At 39.9% G+C, this 15,504-nt stretch overlaps 1 protein-coding gene across 1 annotated transcript in view; it reads right to left on the bottom strand.

Moving 5' to 3' along the window:
- The window catches only part of flrt1a (fibronectin leucine rich transmembrane protein 1a), a 40,582-nt gene that overhangs the window by 12,215 nt on the left and 12,863 nt on the right, over nucleotides 1-15,504 (bottom strand). Inside the window, exon 2 of the mRNA XM_062406105.1 lies at nucleotides 4,644-4,877. The gene's annotated coding sequence lies outside the window, so the exon portion shown is untranslated. The remainder of the gene's footprint in view (nucleotides 1-4,643; nucleotides 4,878-15,504) is intronic.

The raw sequence follows: 15,504 nt of genomic DNA, 5'->3' as shown, positions 1-15,504 counted from the left end.
CGGTTAGGTACAATTGCCTTCAGTTAGCCCAATTACCAATTGAATATATATTGCTGGTCAAAACTGTCGTTCTCTGCAGAACATGTTGGCATAATTTCATTGTTTACATCATCACCTGCACAATAGTTCACTCCACTGTCAGAATCGTACAGGCACATAATACCATGAAAAACATAATGGTATATACTGTAATAAGGACATCTTTGATCATCGGCTTAATTTTCAGGTGCAACTAGAACTTAAGAAATCAAGGTTGAGTTTCACACATCTGATCACCAATCACACAGTAAGTTTACAGTTTTTCTCAATTGCTTTGGCTCATTTCACGAAAACAGAAATGACATTCTCAGAGCTCTAAGTACAATTGGCAAAATAGCCCATATGGTTCAGCACAACTACATAGATCACCTTCAAAAGGTCATATCTCACTATACCAAATTTTAGTTTTGATGTGCTTATTGTTTGACAGTATATTGTGCTGTACACATTTTCTGTTACTGTAACCATGATGTATAACAATTTCCATGGCAGTATGAGTTCAATAAACATATTTTATGCGAAACCTTGAATAAATCTTTTTTCTGTTTGATACACATACTATTCTGGAAAGAAAACATCTACTGTAACCATTCAGTGACCATTCAAGGACTGAGCCAAGATTGAAATGTGCACATGAGGGATATTTCTATGGTCCACTGCCATACTGACAAAACATCTAAACATTTTGACCTGTAGTGTTTAACCCTTGTATGGTGTTCGGGTCTGTGGGACCCGTTTTCAATGTTTGCTAAAAGAAAAATAATGCAATAAATATTTTTTTCAACCTGAGACTCATTGGCCTTGGCTCATTTTCTGTGATGAACATATATAATAACATATTTTCAGTGACTGTACACTGTACACCCCCCCTACACATTTACATTACATATGAGGTGTTCGGGTCCACTGGACCCAGGACTATGTAAAGTGTAAAATTGTACATTTCAAGCACCTCTGCTCCCACATTCCTGCACATTTTACGTTAAAGTTCTCTGCCAGTTCCTGCATCTCATAGGGATTCTGTTGATTCCCCTTTGGACTTGGAAACTCGAAGTATGAAAATAAATGGGTTTCATCCATCTCATTCCAGCTTTTTACAAAAACACGCTTTCCCTCCAAATTAGTGCAATCAAGAATGAATTTCGTAATGAAAAGAAGGCTTGATGTCCTGCATGAGTCACTGGTATCCGTGTCTGCCATGGTTGCACCCTTATTACATTGGTTACATGATTTTTGACATCCATATGTTGGCTGCTGATGGCCTGGCCTGGATTTGGGACTGTCTACAGATTCACTTTTTACGTAGCTGGCTGATGGTCAATCTCATCCTCTTCTTCAAACTCACTGTCAGACTCTGAATTGACAGAAACATGATCTTCATATTCTCTACTCTTCCCTTCATTGACTTCAAAAGATTTTCTCTCTTCAAAAATTATTTCTAAGGCTTGTTGTATCCCGCCCTTGTTGTATATAAAATATAGATGTTTCATGCAAGACAGAGGATCTTGCAGGAAATCCCGCCCCCGATATGCAAATTGGGGCCGGGATACAACAAATAAATAGCTTTGACAATCGGGCTCCTTATCACAATCCTTGAAGATGGCAAAAAGGTTCTCTGCTCAGAGGGCCTTAGAAATGATTTTTGAAGAGAGAACATCCTTGGTAGATAATGAAGGGGAAGAGTTTTCAGAATATAAAGATCATGTTTCTGTAGATTCAGATTCTGACAGTGAGCTTGAAGAAGAGGATGAGACTGACCATCAGCCAGCTATGAAAAAAATCCATCTGTAGTCAGGCCCAAAAGTTTTCTGTTTGTTTTATTGCATTTTTTCACAAAAAACGAAAAGCACTCTTTTTCATAAATGTGATTTAACAGGGGTAAATAACAAATATAACCCTATATGCTGTTTATATTGCTTGTAATTGGGATAAAGTAAACATCTGTTAAGTATTTTTACATAAATTGTTGTAGCTGTATTGATTGAAAGACCGAATAATGCAGTGGGTCCACCAGACCCGCGAACATTGGCTGAGGGACCAAAACACGAACACCATACAAGGGTTAAACAATGCCAAAGGGACTTTTCATTTTGGGGGCACTGACTATTTGTATGAGAAAAGGATTTAGTTTTGACTGATGAGTTGTCTGTTTTGGGAGAGATATGACCTTTTGCAGGTGTGCTATGGAGATTTGCTGAACCATCTATGTTATTTTGAGAGATGAGCCACAGCAATCGAGAAGGAAATTTTCATTTTGGGGGCCCTGACTATTTATATGAGAATATGATTTGGTTTTGAAACTTGAGTTAACTGTTTTGGGTGACATATGACCTTTTGAAGGTGATCTATGTAGTTGTGCTGAACCATATGGGCTATTTTGCCAATTGCACTTAGAGCTCTGAGAATGTCATTTCTGTTTCGTGAAATGAGCCAAAGCAATGGAGAAAAACTGTATTATAAAATTAGTAACTCTGGTGAAAGCAGCCAGGCAGAAACATTAGCATATTTGTAAACATGGTTGTAACAGAAAGGGTAAATTAAATTGTCTGCGCTTCTTTTATTTTGTCACTGGTTATTTAATGTTGAAAGCAAATAGTTTTTTCCTTCGACCGACTGAAACAGTGAATCATCCAATAATCATCCACTTAAAAAATCCACTTCTGTCTGATGTTTCTTGTCCAAAGGAAAATTACAGCAGCAATACAACTTAAAAAATAAATTACAAAGCCTTTAAGTAAATGTGAGGACGTGTTTATCTTTCACCATAAGATATATGGCAGCGGGTGAATATACACAGGTCGCCCCCGGGCTCAGAAAAGATCCTCTGCAGTGCTAACTTGATTTTGACTCTTCAGTGTGTGTGTGTGTGTGTGTGTGTATGTGTGTGTGTGTGTGACTGAAATATCAGCTGTAGGAGTGTTTTGACCTAAAGCAAAAGTAGCTTTGAATGCCAAAACGCCTCGCACTCTTGTTCACATACTGTTCCCTCTCTTATGACTACAAGGCTTCTCTTTATCCCTGGAGCCCTGTCAGACTATTGGTCATATTTGTTCTAAGAGGGTAAATCAATGCAATTACACTTGAGAATATAATTTTCAAATGTAAACTCTCAAAATCACAAGAAATATATTCAAATGAAAAACCTGCCCTTGTGCATTAATAATCATCGGCTTTGCAAATGGAAAAGACAAAATGATGCTATTACGGTGTCACGAGATACAGTCCACCTCAAAGCATTGACCGATCGCAGCGAGTTAGTATATTTCGTTAATGGGCGCCTGCTTTTTACGGCAACCTTTACTGATTGCTTTCTTTGGACTCCTGCCCAAAAGGAGAAAATGAGGGGATAATCGAGCTTTATTGCTCACCATTTAACCATTGATAAGTGTTAGTTTGTTTAATGGCTTCATTTATCTCTTATTTAATTACTGCCACCATTTAAGAAAGAGGTACGGTCAAGGTGGTCCTCTCCCCTGGTTTATATTTGTCGTAGCTTTAAGGTCTTTTAACTAACGAGACTGGAGTTTTTTTCATGAAATGCTTAAAGCATGAAAGGAAATTACAGGTCATAGTTTTTTTACTACCATTTAATAATTACAATGCATTTTGTGCAATTTAATTGCACTGAGTCTGTTGTAGATTAATGTTTTTGATTGCGTTAGATTCACATTAAATGGAAATAAAACAGAGTTCATTCCTCCAATTTTTCATAATCACATCTGAGTCACGATTATTCAGTTTCAATTCCTCTAAAAAGTTGACTACTTGTTGCTCTTCGACGAACCCAGAAATGTGACCAAAACGAGTTTGGGATGGCTAAATGTATTCTATTTCCTAATGATATCCTTTTTCCTTACATAAAACAATTTGAATGTTAACATTGTATTTTGTCAGACAAATAGGATTATAAAAACTTTTAAATTCTGCTTCATGTACAAACTGAGCAGGGAGACATGTCCTTCCAAGTTACCATCTTTGTTCGGATTAGAAGAGGAGAAACAGCTCAGAAAATGAATTAAAATCCTTTGTTGCATCAAGTTGGATAAAAATACCTTTTGAAAATTGTTTTAAGCGAAGATATACATCTTCAGTTAAACTCATTTGTTGTTCATAAATGTCCTGGGTTTGTTAAAGGTCCGCATATATGCATTTTTCAGAGAAAAGGCTGCTGACACTCAAATGTAATGGTAAATTTCTTTTAAGAAGACAGAAAGCATCAGACACATAGTAATATTAGTTCATTACACTGTAGTTTGATCACATGGTAAACTTCTGAGGAAGCGTAAAACGACAAGACCATAGCAAGATAATTAAATGCAGCAATAACATAAATAGATTTTTATTGTTTAGTTTTTTATCCATAAACAAATGGAAAAAATGTATGTAGTTTGTGTTGTAAAGGCTATTTCTTTATTCCAACATTTCTTTATTTTTACAATTATTCATGTGTATTCTTTGTATTATTCCCTCGATAACGTTTCAAACTAAGTTTTGTATTTTGTTTTGTTCTTGTGTAAAACATATTGTAAAAATGTATTGTATGAATATTTGAGAAGGAAAAACTAGAAGTCAACTGAATCATGATAAAACCAATTTAAACTTACTTTTTGAAGTGGGGCTGACAGGGTAGGAGGTCCTTCAGCACCATTTGCTCTAGTCTTCCTCAGCTCGCTTCCTTCAGCGTCTGCAAACTGTAGCTTCTCCGGCTGTTGTGTAATCCGTAAAACTGAGAAGGAGGCTGATGTGTTCTCGCTCTCTTCACAAACAAACTCCTTCTGCTGTTTTTATGTTCAGCTCTGATGTTTGTGAGTTGTCACCTCCGGCGTCAGATTTATTCTCTGTGGAGAAAAAGAAAAATTATAAGAACTCAATGTGGAACGTCAATGTCAATAAGATGCAAAGATTTGACCACTTCCGATGATGAAAGTCTAACGGTATTACAAACGATGATTTCATGATGTTTGACTCTCTGGCGCGTAGTTACTGTTTGCCATGTGCCGCATTTCATTTTCATTTCTTTTCCACATCTCGTCTAGATTCAAGGATTAAGTGATTTATTCTTCATTTACCAAACTTTCATTTATTCAAAATGAATTGCAATGACTTTGACTCGGTTTAATCAAAAAACACTAAAAATAAACTGAACTTTGTCTTAGAGTGGTTTCAAAGCCAGTTATACAAATATAAAGTCTGCAAACTTTACAAACTGATTTCTTTCCCCTTGAATTTCTATCACATTTAACACCGTATTTCTTTCCACTAAGTCGGAGATTGAATCGCCCTGATCAGTCGCAAGGTTGATAAATCAGTGTACGTTCGCAGAAAGTGGTCAAAGCGAGTTATCAGTGTCGGATCAAATGTGTTTTGACGTAAAAGGATTTTCCAGCAAAGCAACTCTTCACTGAGTCTTTGCTGCCAACGCGACAAAACTCCTGCCTGACTCCTTCCTCCTCAACCTCCTGCACTCACAGGATTTTGGCACTTACTTGGAGAAGAAAATGATTAATGATGTCTGAGGTTTCCCACCACCCACCATCTCTCCTGTTTTCCCCCAGATGAGGTTGTGTAACTCCGCCAGCAGGCCCCCGCCCCCCCCCCCCTCGGGTCTTTCCTTCACCTCCATGCTGATCAGGTATCTGTCTCACAGCGAGCATCGACTGCTTCGTGACCCGAGACAGAGCGCCATCTTCCTTTGAGTCGGTTCAGCCTACTCCTCCTCGTCATGAAACCGAACCTCATCTGATCAGACATCTAAGGCCACAGAGCACTATGCTCCTTTTACATCTACTTTGACACCATTGAAATGTTTTTCAGAACAAGCAAAATAGCAGGATCCATGTTTTGCAGCTTTTCTCATCGTTCTGCAGCTAAATTAGAGCTTAGAACATTGATGAGTAGAAACATAACTGCAAATACTAATCTCAATCCATAAATAAAACAAAAAACTGACAAGCTGACATAACGACATTAGAGACCACATTTATCATTCCTGAACAAGATTTAGTTGTTTTCTAAGTTTGAATGTTGTTTTAAACATTTAAGATAAACTAAAACCACAACTCAAGAAAAATATTTAACATGGGTCTGTCTAGTTGTTCTTCAAATTTTAATTAATTGTCACATATTGTATATTTAAGTGTGAATGAAAATATGGATGTAGCTAAATAAATCTTACCATAAAATTAGAGCTGGAACTAATGCAGCATTTGCCAAATATGTATGTGTCGAGCTCACAGTGCGCCTTGCCAGTAATCTCATTACAGTATAACGTTATACATTTGGGCATAAGTGAAAGATTAAACAATCTTCCGGGCCAGGTGTCAGTGCAGCGTACCGAGTCAAATCAAACACACTCAGGGACAACGACAGAACCTGGTTAGCATGTTGACTTGTATTTCAAATGAAAAAGAACAACTTCACAGCTGTTTTACTCAGTGACAGCTAGAAACTGTTTTATTAGCACGAAAAGACAGACATACATTTCCCTTTAACTGCATTCCATACAGCACATGTTTGTTTGTTGCAGTTAGAACCTCTTATTCTAGAAAGAAAATGGAGAAATTGTCAGATTAGTGTCTTCTGACATCATTTCAATAATCATAAGACCAGTTGAAATGTAAAGTCTGATGTGGTCTATCCAGCCAGTGGTTGGTGGTTTTACAAAACAAGGTGTCAGGAATCTTACAACGGTTCTAAATCCTCTTCTTTCTCAACACTAAACCTCTTGGCTCAGTCACTACATCCCATAAGTCTTCCTTTCATTGCCATGACACTAAACTGACCTCTTGACTCCAGGCTCTGACACACAGGTTGGGTTGCATATCTCCAATTTTCAAGCTCAAATCTCCTGTTGGATTCCTGCCAAACAGCCCCCCCCCCCGATTAACCTTAACAAGACTGAGCTGCTGTTCTCCTCTCAGAAATCCTACCCTTAACAAGACACGTCAATCACAGTGACACCGGCCTGGTCGCACTCCTGCCCAGCCCTGAGACGTTTGAATCCACTCAACCGACTGCTGCAGCTGCTAATGCCGATTTGCTCCGTGTGCAAAAACCTGCTGACTCGGACCCAGTTGTTTGTGAAAACAGTCTTTGTCTCCAATCTGGAATGCCACATCACCGATCAGGACATGCAACGTGACAATATGTGCAACGAAACAATATTTGGTCCTGTTCTCCAAATGTGCCGTCTTGATCGTATCGCTCAAGTCACGTTCACCAGATCAGACTTTAAATACTGCTTTTCTTCTTTTAAAATCTAAATTTCTTTGCTTTTGTCATATTTACCAGCCATTTTATCATGTTTTACTCTCTAGCTCACCTGATAATATGGAAATAGTTGAACATTTTGGGGAAATTCTCAAATCGCTTTTCTGCCAGGACTTAGAAGAGAGGATCCGTTACACCATTATATCTGTAAAGTAAATATGACAGTGCAGATGGTTTCATAAGCTGAGCATTAAGGTTGCAAGCAGGGACAAAGCTAAACCTGCTCTAGAAGTGCAGTCATGCATTTAACAACATTGCAAATTACATACTATATCTTGTTTGTTTTAACCAGGTATGAGATGTATAAAGTGTCTTTGGACTCTGAGGTGGAATAAGCACTAACACAATAATTCACCATGATGTAAACCACTCTGTGAAGGTTTAATGGAAACTGATCAAAATACCCAATTTTTTCCCTCTAAATTTCTTTTAATCCCACATGACCTTTTTAGATCATCATTTCTATGTAATTCAAAGCACAACATTTGAAGAATTCCACCCGCAAGTTGCTCATTAACATACCATCATGAAATAGTAATTTTTTCACTTGAAAAATTCAGACTTATCATTAATGCCATTTTCAGACATGATCCCTGGAGAATGTGGAACACAATGGAGCAGACTTTCTCTGGAGTTTGTCTGTCACGAATGAAAAATGCAGCTGAAGATTCTCCAGCTCGAAACAAAAGGAACATTTCTGCCGCGTTCAGATGAGGAGCGGTGTCTACGAGGAGCTTGCAGGAGGGAGAATGTAACTTATTAATTCTGCGGCGGAAATCACCCTTTTTCTCTACAGCACGTCGACACTGGGGTCGGCCCTAATCACCCAAAGCTCTTGAATCTGGTCCTTTTTTCAGATTTGACATCTTCATCTGCATCTTTTACTTTTATCCTGAGATATTTGTGGTGTGTTACAGATTTCATCAACGTGTCCCCTCGTGCAGTTTGAGGGGACCGGAGAATCAAAGGACTCATACATTTGCTTTCTCACATAGAGGCCCTCCGGATAATTTCAGGAGATTATCTGGAAATCATTGCTTGCCTGAAAGCAGCTTCAGTGATCAAATATCAGGCGTCCATGTTAACCTTCAGGCTTTTTCTGTTGCTTTCGTGCATCCTTAACTTACACTTTCCATGTGGGTAAAGTCAAAACATTCAAGTTTTACCACCAAAAAAGTGTGTGTGTATTTCAAATTGTTTATGCCTCCGTGTGATTTAATTTTGATAGACAGCAAAGGTGCAGAACCTGAACTGATCTGACACACACACACACACACACACACACAAACACACAGATACCCTGAGATGTGATCAGACTTTCAACGCAGCTGCACATAGTGTCTATTCAGTGACAGGGTGGTGGTGGCGGGTGGGGGGGGGGGGGGGGGGGGTCAGCGCAGAGCGTGAGGACGAAGATGACAGATAATTGAGACAGAACACACTAAGTGAGATGATTTCACATGAGCAGTTCGCTCAGGCCTCCTCTTCATCAGCGTCTTGGATAATTCTCACTCTTTCCCAACCGCTGCTCTGCTATTTCACTTTTTCCTTTGAGGTCCATCTCAATGACAACTGAGAGAGCCTTCTCTCTCCCCTCGTTAGCTGAGGAGTGCATCAGTCCTAATAAGAAAGCTTTTACACGGCAAATTAAGAGACACAGTAATGCAGTATGTAATGCTCAATTTACTCGATCTCATTCTCCCCCTCGTCCTCTTTAATTTCATTCTGAATCAATCTGTCCGAGTCTCTTTCTCCCCCCTGTTATGTGGACTTTTCTACATCAAAGCCTGCTTCTGTCCTTGTGACTGTCCAATTTGCTCAGGCCGACTCCATTTTGAGCCTTTCCAATGGTTTCCTTTTTCACTGAACTCTCTGATCGACCATTTCTCTTAATTCTCGGCCTTGATGTTGCTAATTCGGGGCAGAGCAGAGGGTAGAGAAGGGAGAGGACGGGAATTGGCTGGTTGGAAGAGATATTAAGATGACAAAATGCTGGTAATATGTGACGGCATTAACCAGAGCACAAATACTGGCAAGGGGCTGAGCCGCAAGACTTGCCAGTGAGACTAATGTAAACATTGGGGTAATATAAAGTGGAGTCAAAGAGAAACTGAGAAAATAGATCATGATAGTGTTGAAGGGGAATTAAATAAAAAAAAGGAGAAGAAGAAAAGATGGGGGTGCCGGGAGAGGGAAATAAACGCAGCAGACTCTCCAAAGAGAGGGGGAGCTGAGCTTGGCGTTTTAAAGGTCCACAGGTTTGAACATTAATTAAAAGTTATCCACTGATGAATTGCCCTGTGATGAATTGTTTCCCTTACCATAAAAACTGTGTATCCCGGAGGGATTGAGGCAGGCCACTAAATCTGTCATCCGTGTTTTTCATGCTCTCTGCCTCTGACAGTAATGAGCCGGGCCAGTATGATTGGCTGTTCAGCGGCTGATTAAAAGTAGTTTCTTCTAATTCAAGGATTTACTTTGACATTTCCTACACTGGAAAGTGGATGGCTTCATAACGGTAATGAAAGTAATCATTATTTTCCTTTGCAATTCATCTCACGGTTGTTGTTTTAATTAAGAAGTGAATCGTTTCATATAAACTGCAAAGAAATCCCCATTACAAGTGCAGCAGAAAATATCTTTGTATTATAATAAAATGGTTTCAAATAACAATGAGAATCAAGTGTGGAATGAAAGTCATCACCTGGATATGCAGCTCCTTCCAGCTTGATGGTGAACTTCAACCAATCTGAAAGTGTCCAGCTCTCCATCACAGAAGGTAGATGTTTATTTTTTCACAGAATGAAATGGCAGACAGACAGATGCAGTTACAAACGTAAGCATGAACCAACTAAAGTGCTGCAGTTATTGCTGCTCTGCAGGTGAAACAACATTTTGTCATCCTGTTTTCATATTGACAACATCCGGGTTTGGTTTCATCTTCGATTTCGTTGAAAAGCCAAAATAAACAGTTGTTTAGGTGCACTTTTTGTAGTCTGACAACTGATGTTAGTTTTGTCTTGTTAGTTTTCAGTTCTGGGCCATTTAAAAAGTTAAAACTAAGCTCTCCGTCTATGTAGAGGAACCGCAACCGGTATTCTAGTGAATTGCTGCTGCTATTATGGATAAAACCATTACACCTATGAGCGTGGCCATTATTATTGTCATTAGAACAGCCGGTCTGACAGTGCTTCAATACAATAATTGTGCAATGGTTCCCGGGCTCTCTCCTCTCTCTCTCGCTCTCTCTCTCTTATCATCATCACTCTTTCTCCCTCTCACCCGTTTCTCTTCTTTCAACCCAACCAGTCGAGGCAGATGGCCGATCACCCGGGGTCTGGTTCTGCTACAGGTTTTCTTCCTGTCAAAAGGGAGTTTTTCTTCCCCCACAGTCGCCAAGTGTTTGCTCATGATGGAAGCTGTTGGGGTTGTTTGTTTACAATGATAAAAAATGTTTTAATTCTGGCGCACGTGAAACATGGGCTTTTGTTGCTTGAATAAAGGACTTTCAGTGGGTAATTTTTTTTTTAATTGTTTAAAAAAATTATTCTCTCAACTGTTCTTTTCCGAATTCTTTCATGTGTTTGCTGGAGGAGACCGATCTCCTGTGACGACTTTTTTTCCTCTGCAGACATCAAAGGCAACTTGAATTTAAATCAAAGTCACAGAATAAATAAACTAAGCAGTGATCATATTGCATTTAAGTCCCCTCTTGTGAGAGGCCTTGTCATGCAGAGATTTGATTTCCCAGCACCTCACCATTCTTCGGTGCAGACAAACCTCGCCATCTGAGGGATATTCACAAAGGCTCAGATAAAGAAAACTCATGCATATTGCAGACGTGCGTACACAAGCCGCATGGAAGCCATTGTGTGACGCAAAGTGCGAGACAAATTGCAGAGTTGCAGGCCGAACTGGTTCACAGCCTCGGCTGAGTCTGACAAATTCTGCCCGCTGAGCTCCACTAATCACTGCAGCCTGTCACAGGCACGGCCCTCTCTCCCCAGAGAGCCGGCGATCACGCTCCTGCTCTCAGGGTAGCCACTGGCTGACCCCACATAACATACACTTACGGACACACCCATGCAGCCGCCTCAACACAGACACAAACACACTCAAATATGCATATTCTCTCCCTGGTAACAGAACAAACAATATCATTTTTTTCTGTCTCCTGTGTTTTATGTGAGTCGTTTGAAGCCATAAACTGCATGCTACAGCACAAAAAACTCCATATATATCATTCTTAATTGTTATTCTAGTTCACCCCCATCTCCCACATACACATAAACACACTTGGTGCACTCGTTTGTAAGCTGTATCGGTGTAATTGGTGCAATGACTGGAAATAAACAGGCAATTTAAGTGCTGGACACCTCACTGCTCTCTCCCTTTCTGCTCTCTCCACCCCTCTGTCTCCCACCGCCACGATTCTTCTTTGTCCCCTCACACACACTCACACATACATCGTGGACTATCTCGCTATCGAACAAGGTGGAATAAGGGACAAGGTCAACGTGTTGGCGGAGAGGAAATTAGGCAGAATAAGAACAGAGGGAGGGGACAGAGGGCACGCAGAAAGCACAGGCTGTTCTCGCAGATGACTCATGTCTGGATCAGCCTGTTTAATGACAAATTTACAGCTCCGTGAAAGAGAGCGACAGAGCATGGTGTCCCCCACCGAACTACCTTTTTAATCATTTTCAGACTTTTGCAGCTTTGACCAACACATTCATGATGTTTTGTGACAGGGAGCACCCTCAAAAACGCTTCCGCTAAAGAGCCCTCACCGTTTGCGTGATGGGTCGCCCTCGCTCGACCACACAGACGAGTGGACAGTGTTGCAACCTCTCCTGCCTGCAGCGAGCTTGGACCAGAAAAGACAGAAATAGCCCCGGCTGATCCAGCCGGCCGCGTCGATCTGACCAGGCTGCGACGCGGAGCAACAGCCTTTATCTTTGGACCGTTCCCCACGTGTGAATTCACACCGTTGCTCTGTATAAACACGGGGCATCTTTACGCTGACCCATCACATCACTAATTATTAAGAAGGTACAAGACAAAACATGTAGCCGCTTGTCCTTTTTTTTCTGCACATGCGACTCCCACTTGGTCCCGTTTGCATCAGCTGGGAACTGTCGGGATGCATGAATATTAAAAGGGTGCAGCCAATTGTGCATGCTAGAGAGTTAATAATAAACGAGGTCTGATAATTTAATAGGCCTGCATGTTGACATATGCCATGGGTCGCCATACTGTCTGTACGAGAAGTAATAGGAAATAAGAGAGAGGCATGGAATGATACAGCAGGAACCGACAAATGGAAGGCGGTAGAAACCAAGAAGAGGAGACGAAGAGTTACCTTTTCCTCCGCTTCCTTGAGTCTTCCTCCTTCCTTAAGAATCCTTAGAAAAACTGATTTTCATGTGCAAAATTGTTCCAACTCTAAATTTATTAAATTAAAAAAAGATGTGCGAGAAACCTCCATTTACACTTGGATCTACACTGCACAAAGTGAGTTCTAGAAGGAACCAGTGTAGAAACAGAATGGGATCGAGTGGACAATGCCAGTCCGAAGCAGCTACACTGACTTAATAATCTCTAGAATTCAACATTTTGCCCTGTTACGCCTCCTGGAGGATGAGCGGCTTTTTGATCCCTACCATTAAACCCAGTTGGCCTCCGTAACCACCATTAGGTTTCTGGGGAATAAGAATGCTCTCTCTAATGACCCTTGACCTCAGCACTGCTGCTCTGCCATATTTCCCGGACTGATGACATTTGCTCTCCCGCTGAGAAAAATACAGATGTTATCTTACAAAACTATACGTCCTTGACTGGAGCATCTAAACCTTTACCTGTGGGCAAACATCACACAGATTTTTCTTCTTTTTTTTTTTTCCTTCATCGTGACTACTCAGGTCATTACATGTTGGTGTTCTTGTTAGCCACATCACAATAATGTTATAGATGCCCAAACAGAGTTCAAACCTACTGTGCTGTAATGTTGTGACTTGTAGATAATAGTGTTGTTAATGTCATTGTTTTCAATGCACCAGCCTTTAAGCCTAAAAAGCTGAGTCATACATGTTTTGCATTAAGTCTTGATGGTTTGTTCTGAGGGAAATTATATATTGCATTTAGTGTTTTCCCTTTTGAATTAAACTCACTAGTTTCAATAGACTGACTCGTATTACCTGTTTATTTATTTATTCCACCTTCCCCAAAGCATTTGTTCAACATTAATTTCCATATGATATTTGAAGGCGACCAAATCAAACTGGCAACACAGTATTGACTTCTGATCCTCTTTTTAAGTGGATATGGGAAACTGTTGGCAAACTTGTCCTTATTGACACATCCAGCAGCGACAAACAAACCATGCATTTGCAAGTCCAATATTCAAATGCCCACCAGTGGAGCTTAATGCTCCACTTGGTTCACCAGATAGTCGTTACAACTGTTTGTCTGTCGTTCCCGGTGGAGTTTTAGAGCTTGCTAGCTGTGAGCAAGCGCCTGCTTGTGCCAAAAACAATGCAATCAGAACAATGATGGAAAACAATAAAGTTACAGGCAAGGAAACCAAAACAATGGGCTGAAAAATGGAAAAACAAACTCTGCTGGTCCCAGGAGAACAACAGGGTTGATTATGTGTGTCTGATCTCTTTCAGTTTTTTATTATTTAGTCTTTTCTTTGTTTACCTGCTGTCAGTGTTCCTTTTTGCAAATGTATGAGACTTACGATGCTGCTTCCTCAGCTGCGGTTATTATTGGTTGGGTTTGTGCAGGGCTGTGGAGGTGGTTGTTGTTTTTAATGGGAATTGGATTGCTTATATTCTCTGCTACTGATGATTGATTAATTGATCGATTGATTCATTGATTGATTGAAAAATCTATGTTTTGTATGACAAGACCTTTTGCACTAGTAGCTACGTGGACCATTATTCAGTAAAGTATGCAAGCTAACACACTAAACCAAGATGGTGAACTGCTATTTCTAAGAAACATTAGCAGGTTAGCATTGACATTGTTAGCATAAAAATGTCAGGAACGCCACTGAAGGGTCTTCGATGAAAAGCGTTTCAAAGAGACAACATGTAACTTTGGCCACTAGCGGTCTCTCAGTCAAAACAATAACAAATGACTTAGTTTAGTTATATATTATATCTTTAATATTGCATGGCTTTTCTTCCTTCCTTCACATATAGCCTGTATATTTATTGGGATATTGGTTCCTTAAAGATGTTGTTCATGTATCAACATATTTGTATATTATCAAGCTAATCTTGAATCTTGAAGGTTAGATTTGGCTTTTAAACATGGCAATAGGCCTTACAGAGCACATAGCATGGAAGATTTTTCATCATATTATGATATCATACTATTTGATGCCAAACTGCCTGACAGATAGAAAACATAGTAACTATGAACATCTGCTTCATTATGTGTATAGGCAAAACAAATTGCAAAAGCCTTGGTATGGTTCTTAATGGATGATAGAAACCCTATTCATGATATATCTACTGCTTTGTCCGTACCCTGCTGTTTCATAATACCTCTCTGCTTTCTCTTCACTTTCTTCTTTCTACTCCATTTCTGACGCACACTCCTTCTCCCTTTAAAGACTTCATGGCAGCATTATAACTGCAGCCTCCTAACAAACAAGCCCCCACTCACAACACAATGCACAATGAGACACACTCTGTACATACACACCGACATACACACTGCGTAGGCTCACTGCAGTGCCTCTACCTCATTGACCACAGTATAATACTTCATTAGCTATATAGCATATTTTACCATTGTGAGTGAGATTAGCTCCCTTTGTCTCCTTTGAGCCTCTGAAACGCTTACTGCCATAAACTTTCACTCTAGTCACAAAGCCAATAACCTCAATGTCAAGACATTTTATGTTTTCCTGGATTTTTTTTTTTTATACTCTCAATTCAATCCTTTCTTCTCTGAAAGGGTGTGTGCTGGAAATAATCCATATGAGTGATAGTGAGTCTAACACAGAAAACTGTAGCACTGTAAAAATACAAATGAGGGACTCCCAGAAGGGGCAAAAGCTCATGTTTTATTAGAAAAGGGGAAATCAGGGAATCAGATCCTTGTATAAAAAGGGTATGATGCAATTTTCTAAAAAGCTCATAAATTATAAAATGTATTGTGCTGTGTTTGTATATTCAACAG

This window comes from Platichthys flesus, chromosome 15 (genome assembly GCF_949316205.1).
Source record: "Platichthys flesus chromosome 15, fPlaFle2.1, whole genome shotgun sequence".
Lineage (NCBI taxonomy): Eukaryota > Metazoa > Chordata > Actinopteri > Pleuronectiformes > Pleuronectidae > Platichthys > Platichthys flesus.
The sequence above is the reverse complement of the archived record's forward strand: the minus strand, read 5'-3'. Positions and strand labels throughout refer to the sequence as shown.